This window comes from Cavia porcellus, unplaced genomic scaffold (assembly GCF_034190915.1).
Source record: "Cavia porcellus strain 051 isolate PalLab524CR breed Dunkin Hartley unplaced genomic scaffold, mCavPor4.1 scaffold_10, whole genome shotgun sequence".
Taxonomy (NCBI): Eukaryota; Metazoa; Chordata; class Mammalia; order Rodentia; family Caviidae; genus Cavia; species Cavia porcellus.
In genome coordinates, this window is record NW_026947493.1 from 87225425 (window position 1) to 87241860 (window position 16436).

Sequence of the window (16436 nt, forward strand, 5' to 3'; positions counted from 1 at the left end):
GTTAATCCACATTTGCAACCTAGGGCTAAGTTCATATCACAAGAAGAAACCTGGCCTCTAGCCTGGGTGTTTCCATGGAGCTTACCGAGGCCGCCCTGGCTTCTGTCCAAACCTTCTCTGAGCTCATCTCCCCCGTCCACTACACGTGGTCACCAGCCACGCTGGCCTGGGACACCCCAGCCTCCTCCTCCCTGCAGCTGGGCCCCTTGCCTTGCCCTGGGCCAGGGCTACCTCACATCCTAAGCCTCATTCTCGCCCTCCGCCCTGTGCCTTCATGGCCCCTTCCTCTGGTCTCAGAACCCATGTAAATTAGCACCATCTTTCTGGCCCCTTCATATCTCACTGCCTTTTAGAGTGCAGTATGGGGTGCTCAGTCCCGGATCATCATTGGCTGCCTCGTGGCTACCTCAGGGCCGGGGCTGGGGGTGGGGGAGCTTAGGCTGGGCTTGTTCACCTCCACGCTGGAGGCCCTGACTCCAAGCCTTACACAAGTAGGCAGCCAAGGGGCTTAGTGAAATAAAATAACTCTAAAGACCAATAAGGCTTCCCAGTGCCTGTCAGAGCTCCAGTGGTTGAGGCAGCAGATGGCACAAGATTTGGGCTTTTCGTATGGGGAGGTAACGAGGGAGGTGCCCTTGTGGGGATGCTGTCCAGTCTGGAACGGTGGATGCCAAGTAAAACTCTCCTCCCTGGTATCCCTATGGCAGGCTCAGGCCCTGTGCTCGCCATGAGCTGACCAGAGGAGAACGCTTGGGTCGAGAGTGTGTGGACTAGTCACTGTGCTGGGCAGACACAGGCCGTCGTGTGTGCTCCTGTTCTTGTGAGCTGGTTACTCCTATGACACCCACTCTGAGAGGGTGTGCAGAGCCAGGTGGGCAAGGAAAATTTGCAGGGGCTGGGGCCACAGGAAACAGGGTTAGGGTCGCTCCCTGTGGTATTGGGAAGATCTCTTGAATCCTGTTCTTAACTGCAGAAAGAAGACTCCATCCAGACATTCAGTTCATCGAGTTTCAGTTTAGAAGAAAACCTAGTGCTAGGCTGTGCATTTGTTAGTGAGGAGGAACTGTCTCTGGGTAACTGTGAACACAGCCACGTGCTTATTGATTGAGTATTTTTGACATTCATTCTGAGGTGGCCCAGGGGAGATAGGAAGGAGGGACAAAGTAGAAGGAGGCCTTCACTGTGGGCGGGGGAGCCCCATGGGGGGGTAGACGCTCTCAACAGGAACCCAGAAGTGTAGTTACTTTCATCAGGTCTGGCTGGAGAGGAGTTTGGGGCGGGGAGAACCACACATTAGGTGCTGTTTGAAGGAGCGTCTGCCGGTGTAAAACAGGAAAAGAGAAACTTACTGGGGGCCGGGGGTGGAGGCTTGGGCGGTTGTGAGGTCTTGAGCTTAGATAGGACTCTAAGCATGTGTACAAGAGGGAGTGGGAGCTTGGTCTCGGGGATGAGGGGGAGAAGAGGAAGTTACTCTTGGAGAGACAAGTTGTTTCTCTGGTCGGCACCAAGTTGAGCAGATGTAGCTGAACCCCAGGCTGGCAGATCCCATCAGTTCCCTGCCTGTGACAGTGCTGAATCACAGCTCCGACTGTAGACCGTTTCAGTCTCCCAGGTAGAGCAGCCATTCGGTGACAAAGCCTTTGCCCGGCTTTACTTTCTTTTACTGGAAGCATCCCCAGACCCCAGCCTCTTCAGCCTGTCCCTGCTGTCCCTGGGGGCCGTGGGGATGTTTTCTACATACCAGCCAACAAGTCACTCTTACCACGGTCATGTGGCGGGTGACATTTCTTTCCCCAAGGGAAAAATGCTGCTCTGTTTACCCTTCTTGGTTACCCTGGAGGCAAAGCAAAGAGATCTTATCAGGATTTGGGAATGGAACTTTTTTTTTTTTGAAGCAGGGTCTCATTATGTAGTATAGGCTGGCCTTGAACTCAGGGCAATCTTCCTGCCTCCGCCTTCTGAGTGCTGGGATTACAGGTGTGTGCCGCCACGTCCGGTTTTGAAACTCCTTTTCCTTGTTTTGTTTGTTAGTTTTAAAGACCTGGATCTCTTCCCAACCTAAGACTCACCATGAGGGCAGTGGACAGGCAGGAAAGGGAGGCAGCCTGGGGGAAAGCGTGTGTGGGCCCTGGGGGATGACGATGTCCAGGAGGATAGGGGCGGTCACCACCAACCTCTAAGGCCTTGCTCTTTCCCTCCAGTGCTGCGGGCTGGGCCCCTGTGTCATCATGGTGAAGGGTTTGGTGTCCACGGAGGCCCTCCCACAGCCTGTGGGTCCTGCCTGGAGAGCTGAGTCCTGGGGTGGGCACCAGCACCCAGAGCAGCAGGAGCTGGGCGCTCTCTCAGGGCATGGGCTCCTTTCAGAAATGCAGCACTGATGGTTTAACCGCTTGTTCCTCTTAGAAATGTAGCACTGATTTTTTTTTTTTTTTGCTGCGTCCTTCCTGTTAAATTGCTTTTCGATTAAATACAAAGATCAGTATTGTTTTCCAAAATTTCTCTACTGCCTTACACGCAATTTATTCAGCTGGCCTAAGTCTCCCGCCTTGACATGACACTGGGCTTCTTGTTCTTCCTTTTATTATTGGTTTCTTCTCATATTTAAGAAACAAACTATTTCCTTGATTTCTTAATTTCCTATTTTTCATTTGTATATTTTCTAGCTGATTGTGGTTTCAGATCTTGAGAGTTAAATTTCTTCATGCCTGCTTTTTTTTTCTGCTCGTGCCCTTTGTTGTCTCTTCTAAAAAAATTTTTTTTAATGCTTAATTCATTTCTTGTCCTTTCTCCAGTATTTTTAAGACTTCAGTCAGTGATTTTTGCTTCCTAGTGATCTAAGGAAATGAAACTCCCAACCTACTAGACGTCCAGTATGAGTTCGTGTTCTCTAAAATCAAAGAATGAACTTTAGGAACAGCGGCGGTTAAGAGCAGAATATATTTATTAAGAGAAAGAAAGTTTCTGTCTGAGACAGACAGAGGAAGTCCTGAGCAGGTTGCCAAAGACTCTGTCTTTTCCAGAGACTTGTATAGAGCAAAATCGTGAGGTGAGATGGGCCCTCTCTTCCTTTAGAGGGTTGGGATGTTGCCTCCTGGCTTCCTCGGGTGATAGGGAACTATTTGGAGTATCAGTCCTTAGGATGTGGGTGCATTTGTTTGATCTTTTTTTTTTTTTTTTTTTGTTCTTTTTCATTTTTATCGGTACCAAGGATCAAATTCATGACCGCCTGCTTGCAAGGCAGGTGCTTATGCCGCTGAGCTAAACCTCCAGCCCCAATCTTTTGTCTGGAGGCCTGGCCCACTGCAGGAGATCCCTGTCTCCCCCATGGTTGCAAGGTACCTGGGCTTCTGCACTGACTCCTTCGAGGATCCAGCCCTGTCTGCCTCCTATAATATTTCTGTCTAGCTCGGCCGCCTGTAACACTAGCTCTTTTCATATATTTAAAAATTAACTGAATAAAGATTTTATTGGAGAAATTCGGTCTGTCTTGCGGTAAGTATATTTTTATTTCCACATTTAATTAAACTACTGTGAAGCCTTGTTAGCATTAATTAACCCTCCTGTGCTCAAGTGAGAGCCAGGAGCCACTAGCCCTGCTGCAGCTGTCTCCAGGCCAGGCGGCATCAACTGGGGCTCCAGACAGGCCGGCTGCAGCCAGCGGTGAGAGCAGGAGAGCGAGGCGCCTTACAAATACTTTATCCTTTGTCCCCACTTTACCATCAAAGTTCAGTTGTACAGCTCCCTGTCGTACGCGGTCACAACTGTTTCAGGAACAACAGCCAAACTGGAAGAAACAAGACCACTTCAGAGGCTTCGTGGCGGTAGCGGGAATGTGCACATGTGAGCCTGTGTACAATCTGTTTCCTCGAGGAGGAGAAATTTGCCTTTCATGAAGCTTTCTGTAGCCTGGAGTTGTGTGTGTACAGTGGCACCTCTGCATGAACTTTATCTGTTCCAGGGAAGATGGCCACGCCTGTGTTTGTGCATGAAAGGTGACCGAAGTCAAGTTTATCACCTGATGTCGCACTTACAAAAACTTTTTCCAAATGCTTTTGCCTGTGGGCCAAATTGTTTGCAAAGTGAGGTACCACTGTAAGTAGTGTCTATCTATTGCATATTACAGAAGATGATTCAAAATTTACCCCCTTTAAATTAAGCATCTCTTCAATCAACAGAAAACAATCTTTTTCCTGAATCTGATGGTTTACTGTCACTGGAAGGGGTAGCACAGGTTCTGATTCAGAACTGACCTGCCCATGAGTGGGTCGTTTTAAGTGAATCAAAGAAGAACACACTGAGAAAGCAGTGTGGCCACTTGGGGCTGGGGAGTCATGGTCTGGGGATGGGGGATCCCAGGGTTAAAGTGTGAAGTTTGAGAGTCTATACAGTGCTAGAAAAGCACAGGCTTGATTGAAAACTTGCTGTATCTTTGAGACTCTTGGGCATGTAGGAGGGTGAAGCCTGAAAGAGAGAAATAGGATTGGAGTGAAATGGGCATTATAGCTTTGGGTAACTTTGGGGTTTGTTCATTTATTTGTTTTTGTTTTGTACCAGGAATCAAACTCAGGACTTTGCACTTGCCAGTTAGTTAGTGCCCTAGCTAACTTTGAGTTTTGAAAGCAGTGATTTCTTTTAAGATACAATTTTAAAATGACAACGTCCTTGTCTTCTCTCTACCTATCTTTATTTCTTCTCTCTTACCTCAGCGTCTTAGTTTTTTATTGGTGGGACAAAATACCCAATGCTCACAAATTAAAGGAGAAAGGTTTATTTAGCTCCCGCTTTGTAGAGTTTTCAGTCCAGGGTCAGCTGGCTCCAAGGCAGGCGGCACCTGGCAGAGGGGAATCGCACAGGAGAAAGAGTTCATGGCAAGCGGGCAGGTGGCAGTGAAGCAGCGGCAGCAGCGGCGGAGGCCTAGCTTCTTGCCGTCCCTTTATACTCCATCCAGGCTGCGGGCTAACTATGGTGCCACCTGCACCCAGGGTGGGGCTTCCACTATCACACCCTAAATCTATATTCATAGGCACTAATCCAGCCACATCCCCAAAGCCCCACCTGTGATCCCATGAAGCTTTGGGGTACATCTAGCCATAAGCCATAACACTCAGGATGTGGTGTTTCTTTTTAACCTTTGTTAGAAAATCTCTTGAATCTGATCTTAGATTTGGAAGGATGAGACATCTAATCCATCACTGGCAGAATTTAGTGCATGTTGAACAACTGCCCAAGGCCCCATGGGAGTGGAGAAGCTCTTTTCTGCAGGAAGCCTCACAGGAGCGAGTTCCCCCTGCCGCACTCCCCTCGGCTGCACCGGGGAGCCTGCTTCTTCAACACCCCTCCTGCCATCCCTACCACTGGCCCTCTGGGGGCTCTTTCCCTCTCCCATTGTCTTGCCCTGCTTCTCCTAGGCTGGGACTTTATGGGCTCCCTTTCTGCTAAATGAAAGCAGGGGCCTTCAAGTTCAAGAAGGGTTTGAAAGCTCTGACGTTAACTAGAGAAACCTCGATCAGTGCCAAGCTTTGACAGGTTTGCTACAGCAAGGCAGGTTGGTCCTTGTAGGAAACTGAACACATTCTATCACCCAGGCCCTCTCTCACCCCATCCAAGGCTCACCAGCCTCTGTCTCTGTGGGTAATTCATAATGCGTGTGGTAAGGGGTGGGTATGTGTGTGTGCTGTGTGCTCCACTGGGAAGACAGAGAGAAAGCCCTCCACCGGACAGCTGTTGACAATGCCTGTGGACACATCAAAGAAGCCATCACGGGTGGTTTGGACAAGGGGTAAGGCTCCTAGGTGAGTTTCAGGCTTACACAGGTGGGTGTCAAGTTTGGAAAGCAGATCTGGACCAGGAAGGGGAAGAGGAGGGTCAAGGGCGGCTGCTGAGATTCCCCTTTTCCCAAGCAGGTTGCTCCCCGCTGTGGTTAGTGAGGAGGAGTGTGGGTTTCTGAAGAATCCTGCGCGGGGGCAGATTTCCAGCTACTTGTGAGATAAGTGTTCTGCCTATGCCTGCTCCCACAGTGCACAAATTCGTGCTTTTCCACTCCCTTGTGCCTGGAGTTAGGATCTGTGCTTGGAAACGTGGTTGTTGATGTGTGGTCCTTTGAAATATTCTTGGATTCAATTCATCTGCTGTTGGCAGAGCTTGGTTAGAAAGTTAAGCTCCAAATCCTGGAGGGAAAGTACACAAGGGCCAGGTATAAGTTCTTTGGAGACTCATTTTAAAGTACACTTATTTATATGAATTTTCAGTATGGGTAAAAACACATTTCAAATGTGGAGACATGACTAAAATCATCACCATTTATTTGGCTTCTAGCTTATTTTATATGAACTTTAGAACCTGCCCTAGGGTCATATGATATTCCCTTAACTATGCATTTGACTATCATTATCAAATTTAAGGTATGCTTAAAAATTAAATGTCGGAACCATAGTCTTTAATGAGCAGTGCTTAGGTAGTTTCTTTATCTGAGCTGTTCACTAGTTTTTTAGGAACTAGTATCATGCAGATCTCCACACTGGTCTGTAAGATACAGACTATAAACTTTTCCCCCAAGTAACATAATAAGAAACTAATGTGTCCTATATAATGTCCCCTAATGTGTTGGGGGTGGGGTCCTCAGATGTCACCAGCATCTGGCCCTGTCTGAACCTCTGAAGCTGAGCTCCCTCATGCTCAGGGCTGCAGCTCAGGCTTCAGGGCAGAGTTACTGAACTACAAAAGACCTGAGGTGCCTGAGGGTGCCTCTGGGGGCAGCCCACGGTGGCCTGGGGAAACAGCCAATAGGAACAGTAGGAATGTTACCCCTCACATCGTTTTTTAATGGGAAGTTTCAACTTTAACAAATGCAAACAGGATTTTTGATTAAGTATCTATAATACGCAAAGATGCGCTAGAGCTCCAGAGACCAGCAGAACAGTGAGGGCCAGGTAGAGCCAGAGGAAGGAATTTGCCCAAGAGAAAGCGTTGTCCTGGGCTGGGCACAGACGCCCAGCCTGCAGAGGCCAAGGGCAGGGAAAGCCTCAGGGGACAGGTGGCAGGCTGGAGGGAAGTGGAGAGGCCTGATGGGGTAGGCGCAGGCCAGTGAAGGAGGAGTCTTCCCTAAGTGGGCTGAGTCTTAGTGAGAGCAACCACAATTTAAAATGCCGTTTTCTCTGAAGAAAACATAGTACAGTCCTCCTGCAGTACCTGTCAGCTTCAGAACTCATGGAGTTTACTACTTGTTGCCTTTGGGGGTGGGGCTAAAGTCTAGTTTTGTTTTATTTTATTTTATTAGTAGCACATGTTTGCAGTATGTAATGGAGACCTTCCTCAGAGGGAATTGCTTTTATTTTTTTCCCCTTCCCTCCAACCCCCTTCAGTTCAGGTCCCTTCCCATTGCAGAAGATCTATCTCCTTGGTTCCTACTGCTATCTTTGGTTTTTCCATTTGTATTATTTATACTCTGGGTTTCTCACGTAAGAGAAAGCGTGTGGTATTTAAGCTCATGAGTGTGATTTAGTTCACTTAACTTGGTCTCAAGGTGAATCCATTTTTTACAAAGGACTCCAGTTTATCCTTCCTTATGCCCAGCAGTGCTCTGCAATGTGTAAACACCGCATGTGCTTTATTGATGGACATACAGGTCACTTCCATGATCAGCTATTGTGAATCGTGCAGCTGTAAACATGAGTGTGCATGTATCACTGTAGTGTGATGTCTCTAACTCTTTCAGAAAGATCCCTAGAAAGAGAGTAGCTGGGTCAAGAGGAATTTCTAGTTTTAGTTTTTGCAGAATCTCACACTGATATTTCACAGTGGTGATACTAGTTCACATTCCCAGCAACAGTGAACCACCAACTTCACCAGCACTTGTTGTTATTTGATTTCTTGATCATGGCCAGGTATTTTTTTGTTGTTGTTGTTTGTGTGCTTTTGGTACTGGGGATCAAACTCACGACCTTGTGCTTGCCAGGCAGGTGCTTGTGCTGCTGAGCTAAACCCCCGGCTCTGTGATGGCCAATGTTTCAGGGGTCACATGAAATCTCAGCGTTGTTTTAAAATGTGTTTTCTGATGCCCAGAGATAGTGAGTGTTTTTAAAAAGTATTTTTGGGCTAGTTCTACTTCTTCTGAGAAGTGTCTATTCATTTCAGTTTCCAGTTTTTGATTGGGTCTTTTATGGGGGAGGGGGCTAATTTTCTTGAGTTCTGTATATTTTAGATGTTAGTCCTGTCTGAGCCATAGCTGGCAAACTTTTTGTTATCATTCTGTAGGTTGTATCCTCACTCTGCTGATTGTTTTTCTTTGCTGTGCAAAAAATAGCTTTTGAATTTGCCATCATGCCTGTGCAGTTCCATGAGAAAGTGGGGCGCCCTGGCTGGAGCCCATCTCAGGCTCAGACACTGCACATTCTCAGCTCCTGCCGTGGGCTTTTGTGCCTTTCCAGTGCTATTTGTGGGCTGCAAAGAGATTAAGAGTAAAACTGCTGCTCTTAAAAGGCTTATATTGGCCCAGGAAAATGTGACAGTCCTGGGGAACTTTCATGACTTATTTCTAATTACATTATTTTTATGAGAAAAATACATTTGGTGCTCTTGTTTTGGCCTTGGTCATGAGTTCTGAACAAATTAAGGAGGAGCAGTGAGGTATGGCTGTGTTGTGTTTAGCACTCCCTAAATATATTTGAATGTGAAAATTTATTTTGATAAGGAATTTCCTGGAAGTTGCATGATTGGAAAATCCTTTGGCCAGCACTTTAGGGACCAACTGCCGCTAAGGACAGCATACCAGGAAACTCAGGCTGTAAATGATCAAAAACCTTACAGAGCTTTTCTTAGTGCAAATGCATTTATCATCAGATCAGGCCATTCAAAAGGACCCCACCACACTACGCTGTTGACTCAGATGTTACCAGCACTCAGTTTCCCTTCCTGCCAGCCCTTTCTGTCCTCAATCTGATCTCTTTCTAAAGCTCAGCTGTAGAACCCTGAGACTCCAGGATTTTCTGTAGTGGGAAAGTGGCTGAAGCCTCTCCTCGTGAGCCCCCAGTGGGGAAGGAAAGTCTCTCGCACAGAGTTCCTAGAAAAAACATACTACACTTTACTGCCCCCAGAACCCTAGAACTGCTCACCCGGGAATCAGTTCTTGGATAGAAGGAACTGATTTGTGGACAGTTTAGATCTAAGTAACCTGAGCCGTACCTGTATGGATCCCAAAGGAGAACCTAAGGTGAGCAGTGCAAGCAGGAACAGAGCCCAGAAACAGCAAAACTCCAGCACAGAGATTTTTTAATTTTAGTGTTTTTGATTATGTGATTGCTTTGAGTAATCATGTTGCATTTCCTGTTGAAATATGAAAAGGAAATGCAATGAGACTTCTAATGTAGCACAACTTCAAGGCTGAGTAGGACACAAAAACAAAGTACATTGTCTTCTTTTTTGCTTCTGGGTGGTTGGTTTGAAAAAGAACAACTATGGAATGGTGAAATTGAATCTCCCTTATCACGCCAGTCCTGATTCATCTGTGTCTATTATTAGTGTCTGGAAGTCATTCTCCCTAGACCAGCGAATCCTAAGTAAATGGAATTACATGCTTCATTTAAGTCAGTGGCTGCAGCCATTCCTCTGTGTGTTTTCCAAATACCCATACCATACCTTTCAGGACTTTAGACACATGGCAGAGCGCACTAGGATTTCTCCTCATGCATTTGAAGGAAAACAGAAACACACACACATACATCCCTTTGCAAAAATAAAAGTCTTAAAGTTTATGAAAGATAATTTTTTAGTTGGATTCTCCAATCAAAATGTTCTCCAGTACATTTAAGAAAGTAATAAATACTGGAATTTACGAGATGCTCAGAGTCCTGAGCATATGAAATACATTCTAGAAGGCTAACAGGAAAATGCTCTTCTATGAGATGGTGATGCGGTCTGGCTAATCGAAACAGACTTGGTTATATCATCTAGCCCAAATAAAAACTACAGGTCGAGGAAAAGCTGTGACCCTTACGACAACGATGAGCAGCACATTTCTAGTCTTCCAATGGGGGTTCGCACTTCTGGCCACTTGCACTGTGCCCCTCAATTTATGACCATTGTCTAAAAATAGCTGGGTCCCCACCAGGGCAGGAGCTGTGGGTCTGGGGTGAGATGAGTCCTTGAGGTGTTCAGACGGCAAATGCTGCAAGAGAAAGCAGCATGCGGATGGACTCTGTGTTAGTTACTTTTCTCTTCTTGTTGAGACAAAATGTCTGACACCCAAAATTAGGGAAGGAAAGGTTTATTTCTTACCATTTTGGAAGTTTCAGTCCATACTCAGCTGGCTCCCAGGCAGGGTGGGATGGTGGGGCCACCATTCATGGCCCCTGCAAAACAGCAAGAGCAAATGCCATAAAAAGAGAAAACACATGTCTTCTTCTTCCCTTACCCTGTATGTCAGCTCCACCCTGGGTGGGTGCTGCACTCACACTGCCAGTCCCAGTGCTAGACAATGAACCAATCACGATCACTGCATTCAGCGGTGTCCATGATTGCCTGAGGCTTGTGGGGGTCATCTGAGCATAAACCGTAACAGATTCTTACACTTCCTACCTTTATAACAGGTCCTATCTCTCTCAAACCTCCACACATCCTCCGGATGTTGCTTAAGGACTTTTGGACTGCCAGACCACCAAGTCCACTGTGTGGTTTCTGATTTTACTCTGGATGTTTGTATTCCCCTCCCACCTCAGAGGCTTCAGAAATAAAGAGAAAGGTGGGCAGGATCATTTGATTTTTCTTTGTCCATTTTTCATTCCTTAAAAAGGTTAAGTACAAAAGTTTGGGTGCAGGTGGCTTGAAGTATAAACACTGTATAAATATACTTGTTGAGGGCTGAGGATTTAGCTCAGCAGCTCAAGCACTCACCTGAGAAATGTGAGGTCATGAGTTCAATCCCCAGTGCCAGAAAAGAACAATTTCATGTATTGTTGACTCAGACATCAGGGAACATTCCTGTAGGATTTATGTCTACTGCTTTCATAGTGACATTCTGGGGGCATTGATGTGAAACCCCAGATTGATTCCTAAGTACCTGTTTCTTCAGTTTTTGTAATAAAAAAGATTACTAGTAATTAACTTTCATATGGCTCTGGAAGCGAACAACATCTATAAAAAGCCTATTAGCATTATTTTATTAATACAAGTTGTATAATTATTTCCTGATGTATAAATAATCCTATATGCAATATCCTGGTGATAAGATATTGTCTGAATTAGTGAATTTATATGTATTAATTCAAGCCATGTATAAATTTTTTAATAACTCCTGAAAATTAAATATTGTCCTTTGTTACTTTTCCAAATGATAGATTCTTATAGTCTCTGTATTTAAAGCAAGAATATCAATGTTTATACATGTTAATTATTTAGATTATATTGAGGTGATGGTTTAGTTTAAGCATAATTTTAATAGAACTAACATTATGAAAGCCTCAGTCCCATGTATTATGAATTATCTGATATCCCTAGATGAACCTTTAGGCTAAAGTTTTGGAAAAGAATTCTCCCATTAGGTAAAGTACCATAATCTCCTAGTTTAGAAACACCATATCTTAGAAAAAGCAACATGATGATCTGCTTTGTGTCTCATTTTGCATCAATTGAAAACATAGCCGAGGACTTTCATCTACCACATTATATTTAAAAATGGACAAACTAGTACATGCCAAAAATCTTGACTGATATGATGATGGCTAACATTCCCACTCAAGTGGAACTCAAGAACCCTGACTCTCCTCCTCTGAGCTTAAACTATACCATGTGTGGCTCTACGCCGGGGAGGGATCAGCTTTTCCTCCTCAGCTGTCCAAGTGGCCAATCAGAAGAGGTGTGACCATCTTCGACCTTCTCCCTGTGCTTCAGGAGTCTCCATGCCAGGGTCTGTAAAGATCCCCTGATCTCTGTGAGCTGCTCATATTGCTGCTGAGGCCCTGGGCTCTGATCTCTGCAGACCGGTGTGCAAGTTCCACCTATTTCTGTTAAACCGCACAACATGCAGATAGACCTAACTGCTGTGAGCAGGTCCTCCGCCTTCCAAGCTGGCTGGGTGGCAAGTGGAGGGCAGTGCAGCAAAGCAAGACCCTGAATGTTCCTTTCGTTGTGCTCTGGTACCTGGTCTCCGACCGCACAGAATCACACCGGAAACGAGGGTAAATATTGCTAATATTATTAATGCTGAGGTTTCCCTCTCCCATATGTACTTTATACATTTCTTCCTCTCCATGATATAAGGAGTGACTGCCTCCTATCTGATTATAACAGTCTACTTTTGAAATATACAGTACTCAGAATCTAGGATCAATGCATCATGATGAATATCAGCCTTTCGCTTTGGAAAACATTCCATGCTACGTTCACAAAGTTTTTTTGTTTATAATTTCACTTTTCAGTGAATTTTTTCCTACAAGTTGGCTGTTAAAGGGTAATTATATAAAATGCTGGTTGGTAAAAGAAGTTTTAATATCAAATTGGTGACAATTTATCCAATTATAAGTGAAAGATTATAATTATAATTAAAGCATCTTTAAAAGGCAGCTCGTGCTGGCCAGGTCCAGGCTTCATGTGCCACAGTGAGCTCCTTAGGCTGCTCACCTGTGAGGCAGGTCCTGCGCAGCTCCGGTAGCCCTAAGGCTTTCTTTTCCAGAGGCTGCTGAGAACCTGAACTATGGCTCCACTTTTCAGCATCTGCCCGGGGAAACCCTGGCAGCTGCAGATGGAGGCCCCTAAGCCTCGCTGGAGGCCGTGCCAAGGTCTCCGTGTGGTGGAGTCCCAGTCGCAGGGTCCATGCCACAGCGCCTCAGGGTAACGAGAGGCCGGTTCTCCAGAACCGTGGGCGACAGTGGGGAGCAAAGATGACTGCTGAAGACGGAGAACTCTCCCGAGAATCCACAACCATGCAGTGAGAACTGGACCCGAGCTGAGGAAACACACGCATATATTATGTCGACAGGGAACAGATGCATTATAAAGGGAGAATCATGGAGGCCACTACAGCACAGCCTCTTCATGCAAACATTACCAGAAAGAGTACTCAACAATCACTGGAAGAGGTAATACAGATTGATATCTTAAAATGGTGTTTATATACAAATAATAAATATATAGTATTCATTTAACACTAAGCATTTATTTAATACTATATATTACTAAATATATAGTATTTATTTGTAGACTTGCCAAAAAGTAAGTGAAAGAATTTCCATCAGGCTTTCTCTGTAAGTATTTCATTTCTTTTTCCTTAGGAATGAGTGATCCTTTTCCCTATAGAAATGAAAAAAAAATTCAAGTTTCCCCCAAAAGTATCTGCACATCCACAATAAGTCTTAGTATGTGGCCCAGACTCCTCTTAATCATTCTTTGCTGTCTACACCTGCAAATAGGCTTGAAAAGAATCACTAATGTGACACTTACCTGTTTATTACATGTACTAACAAGACAATTTATGAATGAAAATAGAGTAAAAAATAATGATTATAATTAAATCCCTTTTGTCCCTCGCTGCCACTGCGGTAAAGCTTGCACAGGTCACAAGAGGTGCAGCTTTCCCCGAAGGTGGACACTGTCAATCATCATCAGGAAGGATTGGGTCAAGAGAGGCTGAGCTCCAGGCCGAAAGCAACTGGAATCTTGGGGACAGAGAGCTGGATTATGAGAGGGGACTGCAGCTGAGAATTACGAAGTTTAATTAGAAAACAGAGGACTAGTCTGCCAGTGCTGAGATCCAGCTTTGGGTCCTGGCTTGTTGATTTTCTGGTGACAGTAACTGAGGACTTGACCTATCTGGACTTTAATTTTCTCATCTTCGAAGTGTGCACGTGCGTATGTCTTGTTTTTAAATTCACACTGAAGCGCACAGATTGTATAATTTTCTGGAGGAGAGGAGGACAGGGAAGGCGCCGAGATCAGGTGAGCACCTTGGAGAAGTGGTGCAGGAGCTGTGCTCACAGGACTGCAGAGGCCCAGCGTCCAGAGCGGAATGGAGCCAGCGGTGAGGCCGAATCTGCAGCGAGCTCCCCTTCCTGGTGTGCACATCTGACGGAAGACACCAGATGGATGGAGGGGAGAAGGCTGTGACTGTCATGGCCACCGGAGATCCCTCCCAGGAAGGCAAGCTGTTCCCTCCTTACTCTACCACAGCCTGCCGCCAGCACGATTGGCCTCCAGTACTGGCCAGCAGTGGGCTCTTGAGCAGAGGCTGGGGGAGCATCTCTTGGCAGGTAAGCAGGGAAGTAGTTTTCCTTCCTGACTGGCTGAACCACCTGACCTGCGGGTTGTGTTAATGGTCACAACTTCTCTCACGGGACCAGGAAACAGAAGAAACAAGACCAGTGAGAGACATCGCTGACATCCAGAATGTGAGAGAGGACAGGCAGAGCCTCTGCTCCTGTAGCTCCTCTGCCAGCTTTTCCTGGGATCCAAGCTCTCCTGCCTTTCAGTCTCCAAAATGTCCCTGGGTTGTTTTGAGTTATTATTGATGAAGTGTTTTCCTTAAGTTAATTTAAACCAGGCTTAAGTCAGACAGACTGGTAAAAGCTGACCCAACCATTTACTCTATTTGCTTGTAACTTAAGCTTTCGATATAAATATCTGAGATTTCTGTTAATGAACTGTTAGGTACCAAGTATTAAATGTGATTTTCCTTAAGGTCACCCAAAATTCGATTTAGTGGACAATTTTTATCCCCTTTGTACATAAAAATAAGTTGGGGTTTAGAAAAATTCTAACTCACGTGAGTTAGACAGCAGTTAAGTGGCAAGACTGCTTCCTGAAGGATTCACAACAGTTAGAGTTCAGCCCTGACCAGTGTGACCTCCGGCTAAGCTTGCAGCCACGAAGACTGAGTAACAGGTGAGCTAGCTGCTGGTGCGACCTATGAAGTAGAGAAAGAGGCGATGCACTCAGTTCCTAACACTCTCCAAGCTTTCCGAAGGAAATCAATGTGGCTCTGAGTAAGGAGACGAGCTCTGAGGCGAGGGTTGGTTTTAGATGGAACCTGGGGCCCAGGGATCTTGTGACGTTCAGTTCTGTGATCTCCAGCATGGCGGCCTTCAAGGGGTTTCTGAAGAAAGGAAATCATCCGGGTTCACACCTGCAGACGTGAACTCCGCTCATCACAGGCTGTTACCTGCCAGAGCCGGAGGGGAGGCGGCTGCTGGAGAGGTGGCGGTGCTCCCTGGATGGCTCTCTCCCCACCTGCCCGCTCGCAGCTCATTCTGGGCCATCTGCGTCGCCTCCAGGAACAATCTCAGTCACAGACATTGGGGACAGACACACATTCCTGCGTGATTCCTTCATCAGTGCCTTCTACAGTGTGGATTGAACTGTTAACTTACTTATAAACAAAACGGAATAGTTGAAATATCTGACTGCTCCCTATCAGTATAAATATGAACTTATGCAACAGCTGTTACTTGTTTCAGCAAGGATTTAGTTGTACACAGGAAAAGGGAAAGAAGTTGTCTACAACAAGGGAAGAAAAATGTTCCTGATGGGAAGAAATGGAAGGCTCTCAGTGTTTCCACACTGGGAACATCAGAGGCCTTTGAAGACTAAATGAGAAACATCCTCTCTAATATAATTCATCCTGTTTGCAGATGATGAGCAGGGTCAGATCATCAGTACTGTAAAGTTATTAAAGAAAATAGATGGGATTGAAAGTGCATCCACAAAATGTAACAGCAGCAACCATAAACCAAATGGTCAAACACTGTAAAATGTCCAGGCTGCTTTAAAAGGAACTAGGAAACTGCTGGTGTCTCTCTCTGGACCGCCCTGCCCTCTTTCTTTCTCTCTGAGCAAACCAACTGGCGTCTTTTTAACGGACAGACATTGGACCATGATAGTAAATAGATCTAAACTGTTTAATGAGCCCCCATAAAGTCTCTGGCAACCTGAGCCATCCTGCTCCCTCCCGCACCCAGGCCCAAGCAGCTGGGAGAGGGAGGCCCAGGCTTCGGCCGGCTGCACCTTGTGGTGCTGAGATTCTGGCAAAGTTCTGGGCTCTGTAATCAGCCCTTGCTCTTGGCATTGGGAATGTGCGTTCTCAGCCCACCCAGAGATGATCTGAGGCATGCAGTGACTCCTTCCTTAAACCACCCAATGAGTCCCTCAGGAAGAATGCCCCAGAGGGCCGAAGTGACTCCACCCACTCCCCCGGGGCCAATGACTGAACCACCTGCGCTCTGCCTGGTGCTCGCTCAATTAGATAGATGCAGGTAATAAGGACTCCACTCAGCGCTGCTACCAGAATTGACAGTATTAACAGTGAGGATAGTGTTCACACCGTAGTAAGCACCATGCAGCTATGTAATATACAAAGTGAAGTCCACTTACACACAGGACTTCTCCAGCCTGAAATTCCATGGTCTCGAGAAGCAATGCTTCTTCACCGTTACCTGGCCTGTGGCAAGTGTGCC